Genomic DNA, 14,563 nt, shown 5'->3' on the forward strand with positions numbered 1-14,563 from the left:
GTTTTATTGCGCACAAGAGGTTGTTAACTCTGGCAGTCTCACCAGATTCGGGTATGTTCTCATTGTCTCTTCAGTCTCCCCAGCCAAATCCTAATGGGGGAATGAGTCTGTGCCTATGAGGTCGTCGGGAGGGGCTGTGGAACGTGCAATCAGGTAAATCATCAAGTGTTGAGCCGAATGATAGACAGCTTCTGCTCCTCTGACTTCATTTTCAATTTTGGGATTTGTTTTGTTTTGTTTTCCTTTCTTTTGTTTTGCTTTTTTGGCAGCAGGAAAGAAAAGGAATGGTCTTTTCCTCCTGTGAAACCTGGAGCATGATAACCGCTCTGGGTCTATACGAACACTGTCGGAGGCTCTCAGAGAACAGGGACGGGTCATCGCCTACATATGAAAATGTGTAAGAGACCATCATCAATCCCCTTTCCCCCATTTGTTAATCTGGCAGCACTTACGAGGGTGTTAGAAGGGAAGCATGGCTGTGTCTTAAGAGAAGCTACAATAAGGAAGTGGTGGGAGTTGGGCAGAGCAGGCCAAAGACAGAATTCAGTTCACACTTTATAAATCTAGCCCCAGTGTATGTGAACCGCTTCGTCAACTGGACTATATCAGGCAAGGAAGAAACTTAAAGCAAAACAAGAGTTATTCTCAGGCAGTCACTTCTGCCAGTGAAATGAGCCAGGAAACCCACAGGGGTAGGAAATTCCAGAACCCAGGCAAATTCTATGGAGACCATGTCTCCACAGCTGCCCAAGCAGCTCATGCATACTGCGCACCATGGGGGTGGCTAGGCCCTGAGAGGAAATGAAAGTCCCTGAGCCCAGGCTTCTGGGGAACAAGGCATAGGCCCCAGGACAGGCAGGGAGTTGGTGGGGGGGGGGGGAGGGGTCCCTCCAGGTCTACAGGGGCCCTGAAATGTGGCGGTCGCTGGTAATTCTATGAGAACAGGCAGGCAGGAAGGAGGCTGGTATGGGAAGTCGCACTCTCACAGATGTTAGCATAAAAGAGCCTGTTTACTTGGTGATTCGTATTGTGAAATAAAAGGTTCAGGTTTCATCTGCTTCGGGAAGAAGGGTTATTTTCCCCCACGGTGCGGTCTGTGCTGTGGCACTGAGAATGAACCGTGCTGACCGGCTTCCCTGATGCCTCTCTCAGCAAGGTGGGAATCCAGACTTGGGTTGGGTCATCTCCTCCGGTGCCGTGATAGGTGGGGGCTGGGGACCCGTCTGTATTTCTGCATTGATGCAATAAGTAAAGGGCAGAGGAGTCAGCTAGTCTCGCTTCGGGTTCTCTATATGGGAGCCTCCCGAAAGGTCACCGACACCAGCTTCCTCCCAATGCCACTGCAGCACTGAGGGTGGGAAGGACTGGCTGAGCTCAGTCAGATGCATAAACTGCTCACAAGTAGGAAGAGATGGCTTAGACCTGCACAGGCAGCCCAGATCGCTCTCACCGGCAAGAGGGAATTTTTATTGGTTCTCTGCCTCATCTAGTTTAACGATCTACTAGAAATTCCTGGAGGTGGACTAGAGATGTCCTCACTTTCCCTTTCCAGAACTGACTTCATACTTTGCTAACATGGACCTTTGGCTTGTTATTGGCAGACATGTGGGTAAATGGCCCAATCCTCAGTAGACTGAGGTTCATAGAGCGTGTGTGGGATGAGCCTCGGATGGGACCGGAAGAGCAGAGTGGACCGATGCGTGGCTCTTCTGCCCCGGGTCCGGGGAAAAGGGTGAGCATTCTGGACCCCAGAGACGTGCTGCTTCTCTAAAGCCTCGGTTGACAAGGGCAAACACCACCTAACCCCTTAATCCAGTCTCTAGAAACAACGAGATCATCTGCCACCATTATTTAAAATGCACAGAAACCCAAACCAACAGACAAGCCTTAACCCCTTACTTCTTGCAGGCATTGTGCTCTGCAAGGGATAAAATAAACCTCTGAAGCAACAGCTCACAGGAACTGGAAGAGAGCCACACGTGGTCTCGGGGATGCCTGGGACACGAGCTGAGGTAGGAATCTGAGACAGAGATCTCCAGATGCTTCACCTGCCCCCAGTCTCAGTTGGCCTGGGAAGTCCCTTTCATGTCCTGGGGCAAGTCCTATGTAGCATTATCATGGACAACACGTTCATGTAGCCACAGAGCCACAGACAGGGTGGGACAGTCAGCTTGGCAACTCATTATCACTAATCCATAAACGCCCCCCAAACGGCGCAGCAATCCGTGTCCACTGATTCCGTCCCAGTGTGTTTGAGGGAGAAAGAAAACACCCCTTAGTAGGACAAACGTATTACAGCTGAGTATCTTTGAGAAATGGCAGGAGGGTCATCAATCAAAAATCGTGATCACAGCTGAATTCTGACCATGGAAAGTGTTCAGCACAGTGGTCTTTATAAGAATGTTTTATTTTGTTATCTCAATGTTAAACACTTTATTATGCCATAAACAAATTGAGCTTAGAAAAAGCACTGAAGAATGGAAAAAGTGTTATCAATATTTTTCCTGCGGAATGTTCTTACTGGAAATGAAAGGAAACTAATTGGAAAGAACCTGGTTTATATATAATATTTAATAAAAGATGATTCATTTCTCTGTATTCCCAATAAGATGAGTATTGGGCTATTTTTTAAAATGTTATTTTGAAAGACTATTAAATCATGTAACAGCCCAAGTTGCCTCAGGTCCTAGTCAGCCCTGGTGGTATTCTTTCCAAAAAAAAAAAAAAAAATTTTTTTTCTAGAGTAAATAATTGAATATCTACTCAAATTGTTCATGGGCCAAATATAGCAGAACCACTGCCCTAAAACAGTAGAATAGATATTTCCCCTGGAAAGTACCTACTGATAAAAAATAATAGACCAAAGAGCTGAATATAGTCCAGTTTCCCCGGTGGTCTTAATTACTAAATTAGTTTGATTACATGGTTAATCAAATTGACTGGATTAGTTTAAATGGCTGGTGGGGGGGGAGCACATTGATCCTTTTTCCCGGGGGGTAGTTTATGTCAAATAAACATGGTCTTTCCAAAGTATCTCTAGGGAATGAGATTTATTATCATTCTTTGATAAATTTTTCCAACGATTAAATGCTTTAAAACCCAAACGCCATTTTGCACATCTAAACTTTCTTGGTATAAACCTATTGCGCATCTAAACTTTCTTGGTATAAACCTATTTTCTCTTTGCTCAAAATCGCTTTTAAAATATAAGTATCCTCACAGTTTCATCTGCCACCCTGAAAAAAAGTACCCATCTGATTCATAATAAAATACCAACTGCTTAATGTTGCCTAAAAGACCCATCCATAATCTCTCTACTCACCTCTTTATGTCTCTGATCTCATGTCCTCCAACTCTGCCCTTGCTTACTCTGTTTTAGGCACACTGACACCTGATAGCAATAAAAAATACTAGCCACATTCCTGCCCCAGGACCTTTGCACTTGCTGTTTATGCCACCTAGAGCCGTTGTTGGTAGATGTCTACTTGCATGTTTTCTCATATTACTCACGTTTCTGCTAAATGTTGCCTGACCAGAGTCTTTCCCTGACATCTCCATATTAAAAAAAGCTACTCTACAATTGTGCAATTCCGTAAGATGCTCCATTTACCTTTATCTTCCCTTCTTGAAATTCTTTCCCATAAATATGTTTGTATCTATTGTATGTTTCCAGTTATAAGATTTGTGAGATCGGGGACTTTACTTTTGTTCACTTGTATATCCCCTAAACCAAGTATAGCTTTTTTTAGGTATTATTGAACATGTCTATGTGATAGACAATGAGACATGTACTAAAATCCAGATGCACCAGAAAGATGTGGAACCAGATGTTTCCAGTGCGAAGGGTAGGATGTTAAGGGGTCATAAACGTTGTGAGCCTTTCTTTCTTTCCTGCTGTCTAGCAAAGCAAAGACAAGAGGTATAAAATCTTCTTCCATAGGCTTTTCAATTTTTTAAATATGTACGTATCCTATTTGGATTGCTTTTGCAATTCTCAACGGTCTTCTCTTTATCTTCAGACGAATTTCTTTCCTTCATAAAATATTTTTAGCAGACTGAATTTTCTCTTAAACAAAAGGTAAATTTTATGGTTGCGAAAGGGCACAGCGTGTTTTGTGAATTAATTGTTTTTTGACTCTTGTGGATAACCTGAAGTCATAGTTTTCAGCAAGATTAATTACAGACGAACTCAAACAATTTTAGAGGCTCAAATTGGTCAGGGCTCAGGAAAACTACCAGAAGTGAAGATATTCATCTAATGTTTCTGCAACATTTAAACAGAATGCCCACCATGAATGTGAGCCCCACCCCGATGGCAGCAGGCCAGACTTACTTACTCATCACTGTGGTAGCCACCTGCTTCCTCACAGAGTGCCAGGTAGTGGTGAATATGTTAGTGAACAATTGCTTCTGTGTCGGCTTCAGTGTGTTCAATCAATGCTTTCCCCTCCATCCTGATGTTCTGGGATATTTTACTTTGTTTTAGTAATATATTGTGTCTTCCCTTCCTACTCTCTTGAAGAGATGCTGTCTCTCTAGACGGACGTTGAAACGGCGTCTTCTCAAGTTGTGCTTTGATTACGAGCGCCCCACACCTTAATTCTCAGTATTTCGACTTCTCTTCCCATCCAAAATAAATACCCCCTACAGACTTTGAAACGGATAATGAAGCCAATTCTTTCTGATTCTCCACGCAAACAGTTTGGGCTAAGCTTGAGACTTTGGCCAAGATTTAGGACAGTTCCTATGTTGTCAAACATGTTTAGCCATCCCAGAGGGGAACTTTATTCTACTGCTTCCTACACGGATGGGAGACAGAGAGAGAGAGAGAGGTGATGGCAAGTTATGGGAAATAGGAAAAAGGCCTTTCTCTTACCTCTGGGGACTGTCGATAGTTGATATGGAAGATTACACTGGAACAAAGATTGCATTGCCGGTTTGTGGAGTTTATGCTCCACTTGTACTACATTATTATAGACTAGTTCTATTGTCTTGGTGGACAATAGAGGGTTTTATTTCAACATTATGCACAGAACTCCTGTATGGTCTCTTTCTTCCCTCCCCCAGATGCAGGAAGATATTTAGTATCAGATTTCTGAAGGAGCCATGTCAAAATGAGGAGGTATAAACATTTCTTTTTTTTCCCCCTTTTTTCCCCCACCCCCACACCGTCAGCTTTCAAAGCCCAGTATTCTGTTGCTTGTGATAGAAGACCAAAATGTAGCCCATCAGAGTGTGGCCCTTCTCCGTCAATTCTGCACAAACAAAAATGAGTTATAAAAAAGAATCCCGGAAGAATGATTTCCATTTCAAACACCTGAGAGGTAAGCCTTTCAGTAATTTAAGGACAAACATGGTTTACACGTAAATACTCAAAAAATGCTGCTTTTAGGTAAAATTTCTTATCTTTCTTTCTTCTCCCTGGTCCTGCCTTGTCACATGCACGTGCAAAACTAGAAGTTCTATATTCCCAAGTAGATACACAAGCACACAACCACTGTATATTCACAGTAATTGTTTCAATTAAACCATGGCTTACTAGTGTCATCTGCTGGGACGTATAGCCGGTGATATTGTCAAAATTTGTGTTCAACTGATCTTTATGTTCTTTCCGATGCTTTGATTTTTCTCTTCCCATCGACGAGTCGGGGATTATCCTTAAATAGACAGTCTCATGCAGGGAGCCTGTAGATTGGGGCATACTCAACCCAAAGTGAAGAATTCGCAAGTCTTTCTCTTTTTTAAATTTGAATAAGAGACAAAAATTATTCCAAATAATCCATGACAACAATCTAATGTCAACGTCCTAAATTTTCTGAATTATCCATGCCAGTGCCAGCAATTAAGGGCAGTTCCTTGTTAGATGAGAAACCCTCATCCCCCACATATGCTCAACCTTAATTATTGCCAATTAGGCTGTTTCATCAAAAGTTTGGCCTGGTCAGATTATTTGACTGTTAAGTAATTGCCACCTAAAGCTATTCTGACCTGTCTCCTGCTAAAGGAAATTGGTGTAATCTCCTCTAATCTGCACATTTTGGACTTGAGCTACTGCCTCCTGTCGGCTTTCTGCCTCCTAGCCCAGTCAGCTCTGCTCACCGCAGACTGGCCCGTCCCCATAGCCAGAAAAGGCAGGAGCCAATTCCTTTACTTATCCTGTTGCTACCTGTCTCTTGACTGGAGATTTAGTGCAATTCAGGGGCTTTTGTATACTGACAGACTCTTTTAGTTTGTCTGACGTTGAACTCAAGGGGAGATTCTTGTCAGCAACCAAGGACTTCTCCCTCCAGTCCTGAATACAGTCTTATAGATCTCATAGTCCCTAGAATTTACTTATGCCACTAAATGTATGAATGTATAGACAGAATTTTCCACCCCTAGAGTCTCTAATTATTTAATATGAAGCCATCCATTTTATCTTTACAGTTCAAACATCTGGACATAAGCCAAGGCAAGCGTATACTTGGGCTCAGTATATAATAATGAAATTCAAATGCGTGTAATAAAACATGAAAACTATACCCTTCTCAAAAAAATGTCTTTTAGTTAAGGCATCAGTGAAGCCATGGTCAATTCAAAAAGATGATTCAGTTCACAAGATAGTGCGTGCCTGGATAATGAATTCCATTAAAGCTGTGCAGAAATTCAGAGCTGAAAGTCTGAAAGCATTTGCAAAGATGATGTTCATACTAGTCCTTAAATGCCCTGGCAAGGCAAACCATAGAAGATAATAAATCAATGATTGAAGGGTAGAAGAGAGACAATATCACAGCCTTTACAAGGATTTTGGATGATTTAATGAAATTCCTTACTCTATATTTTTTAATTTTTCTATTAGAAACAATCCACTAGAATTTATTGATATTATAAAATGGTATTTTTCACACAATAAAAAGTAAATACCATATAATTAGTTTGCCAATTGTATGCCACTTGAATTAAGAAATTGATTTGAATATTCGATGCATACATTATTTTTTATATCGGTTTTATCAGTATTACACTGATCTCAGATATTCCCTGCCTTCCAAGTACGAGATGACAGACACACTCTGGATGTCTGTTTGCTTTCCCGTAAGTGTCATCTTCAGAAACTTATAACATAGCTTCACAGCCCAAGGAATGAAAAGCATTTAAAACCAAGAGGCTGTTTTTGACCTTGTGTTTCAGATCATTTACGCTGAGGAGTCCTGTTGATCACGTGGTGTCTGTTGGCCTCACTGATTTTGATGGCATAGGTATAAGAGTAAATGAAGAGGCTGTCTACGTTGTGTGGTTTTAAGGGTGGGCCAGAAATTCCACCAGGAAAGCTTTCTTTTTGTCTTTCACATCTTTGCTCCTTTTAAACTTGCAAATAACCCTTCACAGCACAGACATTTGGTGGACACATCAATCATTGGTCTATTGGTGATAGCGGAAGACCTGGGAGCTTCAGGCCTTGGACGGGGACTGGCAAGAGGAATAGGGAGAAGACAGATTCAGAGGAAAGCATGCACCCGAGGAGCGTGGGGCAGACAGAAGAATATCCTGGGGAAACCAAGCATCTCTGAACCTAGCCTACCTCCGGTTTGGGCTGTGCTCCCTCCTACATACGGTCCTGTGATTAACCAAGTCTATCATGTGAAAGGGGTAGAGCTTCTGTAGACACGGTGACCACAGGCTTTTAATGAAAACCCCCTTGTGATAAAACCACAGTCATATGCAACAAATTAAGTCGTAGCAAGGCATTGGAAAAGATGTTTTCAGCGATGAAAATATTACTATTAGGAAGACCATGTAATTTGTCATTCAGATGAAGACCCAAAAAGGCTACCACTTATATCAAGATGGCTCGACATACAGATGAACTGCGTTATCCTATGTAAGCATCCATTTTTAGCCATGAAGAACCATTATTATCTTTCTGGTATATTGGATAATTAATTTTCTTCTTTAGTTATCCTTGAGAGTTGAGTGATTGATTCCTAGCTACTACTGTTTACAAATGGTATTTGTTTTCTAGTTCCTGATCTAGTCTGCCATAATGTATTAGCTGCTTAGTTAACTCAATAAACTCTTCACTGATAGCGGACCTTGCTTGGGGTGACCAGTGGCAGGCCCATGCACCTGCAAAAGTTAGGTGCTTCTCCAACAGGAAGGCAGTTCTTATATACACGATAAGGATTGCTCCTGGAAGACTTTGCCACAAGAAAGATCTGGAAAGGAGGCTGAGTCCTTGCAGGAGGAAAGAAAACCTTTTCAAGCAGTGAAGGAAAATGCTGAGTAAGAGAGAAGGGAAAGAGGCTTCGTAAAACCTCTGTGACCAAAAGAGTGATTGGCTTATTTGTTTTACAAAGATATGCTATAGTTTTATTTCCACGTTTCCCCAAGTTGCATTGGACCAATTCCCATGATGCCAAGCTCTGACTACTCCTCTTCCTCTACTTAAAAAGTAAAGACTGTGTGACGTTGTCGTCCCCAGGTAGAGACCTTCATGTCCCAAGGACAGGATCCGTCACTGGGAATAGATTCTGAATCACATGAAGCAGTTGCTTGACCTGTTTTGATTTTGTTTGCTCTGCTTAGGAAATAGAGTATCACTCAGGAAGTTCTAAGGTTTACCCTCCTGAGCTAATATAAGAAGAAGAAGAACAACAACAGCAGTGCTGAGAATGATGCATGGATTTCAATATAATGACCTGTAAACACTTATTCTATGCTATGCTTTTTGTCAAAAAAGCAGAGGGAGCATTTTAATGCGATCACATGCACATACCAGGCCCTGATTTTCCTAAATTGCACTTACTAAATGGAATTTCTCTCCCAAAGCACAGCCCCATTTCCCCCCTAAGGGACATGCTATTTAAATTCTCCAGTGAAACTTGATTCTGTACAGTTCAAGGTTGAGCCAAAGCTGTAATAAATCCACCTTTAAACACTTCCATTTATTTATCAGGAGGTTTTAAATTATTTGATTCTATATATTCTGTTTTAATAGACCGAAGTGTATAGCCAGGGAACTTAATCCCTTAGCCTTTTCACCTAGTTATTCTCTGTTTATCACTTCACTTTGATTAGAAACATACTTATTACCATGCTAGGGGCTGAGTAAAACATAAAACGGAGAGCTTTGCTGATAGTTTAGAATGCAGAAAAAGCAAACAGCAACTTTCTCCACATTTCACTTTCCTAACTGTTCCACTGCTGTCAAAGGATGTCAGCTTTAGTCAAGACTTCTAAATGTGTGTCTCAAAAACTCTGAGTAAACTTAATTCTGAAATCTTTAAAATGCCAGCCGTGCTTCCTTGCGCACAGCCCTTAGTAGAGCAGCCCAGGTTGTCATGGTGAAATGGGTCAGCGCTGTTTGCCGGGCAGCCCATGAAACTGCGAGCAGGCTGCTGGCGTAGTGGTGGCAACGCGGGGCCAAAACAGTCCCCAATCTATAGCTGAATCTAGGTCACCGGGATTCTTTGATGCTGCAGCTGTCCGTGTGGGACTTCCATCTCCAACAGGGCTCACAAAGCTCTCATGCACCCCGGGCATCCCCTGTAGCTGTAAACATTGCCATTTTGCTAGATCCCCTCCTTCTGTTGGCCATGTGTTATTCTTGGGATTAATCGAGGATTCCCAGTCATGTGAGCTGGAGAACATTCTGTGTGTGTGCGTGTGTGTGTGCGCACGCGAGCGCGTGCACTCACGCGTGCACGTGTGGTGTGTGTGTAAGAAAGACACTGAGAGGCAGAGATCTTGCTCTGGAGCCCGCAGGCTGAAATTGCCTTTTAAATGCACATTTCTACAGAGTGAACTAAATATTAATATCACATTCCTCTGTTAATGTCAACACCAGCAGCAAGATTTGGCAGCTCATAAAACGAGGAAGAACTTAGGCTTTTCTCCATGCACACCATGTGCATTTTTTTTCCTGGGTACGATTTAAGTTAACACCGTATCTACAGTGTGTCTAAAATGGCAGGGATGCAGTGAGATTGGCAGGGAGATGAGAGAGAGAGAGAGAGAGAGCTTGAGCATCTGGGCACTCTTGACAACAGGGCTCCTGTTGCTGGCAAAGCTCTCCATCGTCCTAACTTGTTGGAGCTGGACGCTATACATTTGCACCTACTTATTTGACATTACTTTTTAAGATTTTTTTTAACGTTTATTTATTTTTTGAGACAGAGAGAGACAGAGCATGAACGCGGGAGGGTCAGAGAGAGGAAGACACAGAATTGGAAACAGGCTCCAGGCTCTGAGCTGTCAGCACAGAGCCCGACGCGGGGCTCGAACTCACGGACCGGCGAGATCATGACCTGGCTGAAGTCAGACGCTTAACTGACTGTGCCACCCAGGCGCCCCCCAACATTACTTTTTAAGTATACATTACCCTTTCCATTCTATTTAAAAGCCGTGATCTACATTTTTAATGTAGACCAGCAATCTTCTTTATATTTTCATGATTCTTTTTTCCCCTATGGTTGGTTTTCCCATTTCTGACACATTTTTCAGTTGAAGAGCAAGCATGTTTTTTTTCAATTGTTCATCCAAATATCAGTTAGGATTTCCAAAGTTTCTGACTCAATGTCAAATGCACACACCTACACACACACACACACACACACACACACACACACACACTGCTAGTATGTCACTTGCTGCCTCCTAATCTGCACTATATAAAAACCTTAAAATAAAGGATCTTTTCTCAATTTAACTATAGAGAAGAAAAAGCCTTTCAATCTCTACAATAGTAAATGTGTGAGGTAGGAAAATTTACATTTATCCACTTTTTCTTCTAAGAAAAATGTTTAGAAAGAAGAAAGAAAGAAAGAAAGAAAGAAAGAAAGAAAGAAAGAAAGAAAAAAGCAATATGACATAGATCCTCAAATATCAAGCCACTGAAAAAGAGAGGAGGAAGGCAACACTTGATGGGATGCGGGCCATGTGGAAGGATTAACCCTTCTGCACTCTGAAAGCAGAGGGAATAAAACAAGAATGGTTACCATTATGCACTGAATTGTGTCCCTCCCCAAATTCATATGTTGAAGCCCTAAATGCCAGGACCTCAGAATGCGGCTACATTTGAACACAGGACCTCTAAAGAGGTAATTGAAGTTAAATGAGGTCATATGGGTGGGGCCCTTGTCCAACAGGACTAGTGTCTTTGTAAAAAGAGGGAGAGACACCAGGTGCAGAGAAGAAAGGCCATGTGAGGACATAGTGAGAAGACACCATCACCGAGGTGAGAGGCCTCAGGAGAAACTAGTCAACTAATACAGTTACAAACACAAATAAATTTGGAAAATAGTGTACAGGAATTTGAACGCATTTTTTGCCTTTGCTAGGCATCTAAGACCGTTAGTAATGAAGACAGCTATCCTTGTGCATTACATGTCAGGAAGCACGCTGCATCCGTTGACGCATTATCTCACCGAATCCTCACTAGAACCCTAGAAGATAAGCACTGCCATTGCCCCTATTTCACGAGAGGGAATTGTGTGTGAGTGCACGCATGTGCATATACATGCACACACGCATCCATGAGCTCATGGAGTGAATCAGTTGACCAGAACCTCAAAGATAGACAATGGTGGTCATTCAGATGTAGATAGTCTCCCTCCAGACCCAGCGCTTGACCACCACACAACAGGCACGTCTCCAACCACACGGAATGCCTGAGGCCCTTCCTGTAGAAACCGTGTCTTCCCAGAATTCCCATCACTTCCTGTCAGGAGGTACACCCTCCCTGCTTCCTCCCTGACTCATATCTGCCAATTCAAAGCCCAGGTGAGATTCTAGCAACCCATAGATGCCCACTTATGCTGTCAGCTTCCTCTGTATCCTGAAGCATAACAATCTATGCATTCCAACAGCATGCCTGCATATTGCTGGGAATTATCATCAAGTGTTTGCCTGGGGATATGTCCTGTGTCTGTGTCTGGAGAAAAAGCTTCTTGAGGGCAGAGGCTAGACTTCCTCTCAGCATCTATCTATGCTTCCTCTCAGCATCTAATACCGAAGAAACACTATTTGACTGAAGCTTCCAAAAATAAATTTTAGTGCAGACACTGTAAATAAACCTAAAATCTATGAAAACACCTCAATAATAATCTGAGGTGTATGATTTCAACTATATTGAGTCTGGCCTGCCTTGCCCCTTTGAGACTCTAGATGGGTGTCATGGCCAACGGTGGCTATGCAAGGACAAGTGGGGAGCAAATCCAGTGACCCACAGCTGAGTTTGGAACTGTTTTGCATTTCCTACTCAAGCATCCCTACATTCCCCTTACATGCTCATTTCCAACATTCACCAAATTTCAAATAGACAGTTTGTTTCGTAGAAGATGCAAAGTTTTAAAGTCAGATACTTAATACCTAAGAAACTTTAAGCAAGTTAATGTCTCTGAATTTCAGTCTTTTCTTGGCAAAGGAATGATAATAATTCTTACTTCAGCATCCCTACCATAGCCTCATGGGGTTGTATTAAAGTTTAAAAGAAGCAATATGTATAAGATGCCGGGCACAGAGCAGATATTCAGTGTATGTTAAGGCTCCCTTTTCTCACTTCTTCCCGTGCCAAATATTAAAAAAAAAAAAAAAATCAACAAACTGTCACTAGTAATTAAATTGCTCTGCATAGCCATTCAAAAAGCTTTTCAATCGTACTAATATTTAACATTTGATGGCGCCCCTGGGTGGCTCAGTCAGTTAAGCGATCGACTTTGGCTCAGGTCGTGATCTCGCAGTTCACAAATTCAAGCACCGCGTGGGGCTCTGTGCTGACAGCTGGGAGCCTGGAACCTGCTTCGGATTCTGTGTCTCCCTCTCCACCTGCCTCTCCCCAACTTGTGCTGTCTCTCCCTGTCTCTCTCTGTCTCTCAAAAATAAAGAAACGTTAAAAAAACTTTTTTAATTTAACATTCGATTAAAGATTCGCTGTTTATAAAGGGCTTTTTAGGAACCTTAACATTTGATCCTTAGAAAAAGTTCCATGAAGGAATCAAGGCAAGAATTATTACCACTTCGATTTTAGAGGAAAAAATTAAAACTACTGTAAGGCTTCTATAGAACAAGTTACTCAATCAAACTTACTCAACTGGAAAGTCGCAAAGCTCAGGTTTAAACCGAGAGAATCAGGATCTTTCTGGGAAAGCACAATGACTCCCCGAACTGGACTCTGGGTAAGATGACTGTTCTGAAAAACACAATGCAGACATTTCGCATATGTTGCGTGAGCAGTCATGGCAAAGGATGCTGCTGCTTTTTTCTCCAGTTTTCCTTAAGTTGTGCTATCTTCTTGGGCTATTTTCAGTATAAAGGAAAAACTTATCCTTTTCCCATTTCCAGTAATATAAGAACTTGGTGACATCTATCCAATTTCCTTTCAAGAGAGCATAGTGAAAAAACTTGGAAGGACTATGTGCATTGCATAGCTTGATTCAGATTATTTCTTCATGGGATATCTCAGTTTTTAGCAGTAAAATACAGTCCATTTAATTGCATTTTTATGAAAAACAATTCATGAAAATGTTAGTGTTATGGTTTGTTAAGTTTACAAATGTATTAATCTCAAAATAGATGAGCGAAAACAATGGAAAATAAAATTTCAAAAGTATACTATGTACAGTGGGATCAAAAGACATAAAATACTTAGGAATAAATTTGACAAAATCTATGCAAGATCATTATTCAGAAAAAAAATAGACATTATCAGAGAAATGCTTAAAGATTTGAATAATGGAAATAATGGAAATACTATGTTCATGAATTGGAAGCTCAGTGCTCTCTATTCTTACTGAATTAATCTATAGATTTTATGTAATCCCAATCAGCATCTCAGCAGATCTTTTTTTAATAAAGAAACTGAGGGGCGCCTGGGTGGCGCAGTCGGTTAAGCGTCCGACTTCAGCCAGGTCACGATCTCGCGGTCCGTGAGTTCGAGCCCCGCGTCAGGCTCTGGTCTGATGGCTCGGAGCCTGGAGCCTGTTTCCGATTCTGTGTCTCCCTCTCTCTCTGCCCCTCCCCCGTTCATGCTCTGTCTCTCTCTGTCCCAAAAATAAATAAATAAATAAATAAATAAATAAATAAATAAAAAGAAACTGAAAATTGATCCAACAATGTATATGAAAATGCAAAGGATCTAAGGGAAAGATAATTTTGAAAAAGACGAAAAAAATTGAAGAACTTACACTATTTGACACTAAGACTTACTATGAAACAATCAGGGGGGTGGAATAGAATAAGGAGATCAAAAATAGACCCAAATAGGTATGATGATTTTGTGTCAGGCAAAGATTTCTTCACTAGGACAGAGATAGCACTTAAAAATAAAATAAAATGTATTACATTGTAATAAAATTAAACCCTTCTGTTTTCTTTGAAAGAAAAATCAAGAAAATAAAAAGGAAGACGGGGAGAAAAAATTTGCAACAGGTATAGCCGATCAAGGAGTACATCCAGTATATGTAAAGTACTTTTCTCACTCAGTAAGAAGACAAATAATACAATTTATTTAAAAGGGTAAAAGATTTCAGTAGACTCTTCACAAAAATATATGAATATCCAATAGGCATATGAAAAAATAATCAAC

At 41.4% G+C, this 14,563-nt stretch overlaps 1 long non-coding RNA gene across 2 annotated transcripts; it reads left to right on the top strand.

Annotated features, from left to right (window-relative positions):
* The first annotated feature begins 620 nt into the window (after positions 1-620).
* Positions 621-8,920, top strand: LOC109499849. Of its 2 annotated transcripts, XR_006598183.1 has the most exons (4): positions 621-1,732; positions 1,909-2,012; positions 5,176-5,324; positions 7,171-8,920. It is a non-coding gene; the product is annotated as an uncharacterized LOC109499849 (long non-coding RNA). The 2 variants fall into 2 exon arrangements; XR_002742119.2 differs by having other exon boundaries at positions 621-2,012.
* Positions 8,921-14,563: the final 5,643 nt, after the last annotated feature.

This window comes from Felis catus, chromosome B2, assembly GCF_018350175.1.
Source record: "Felis catus isolate Fca126 chromosome B2, F.catus_Fca126_mat1.0, whole genome shotgun sequence".
NCBI classification, from domain to species: domain Eukaryota; kingdom Metazoa; phylum Chordata; class Mammalia; order Carnivora; family Felidae; genus Felis; species Felis catus.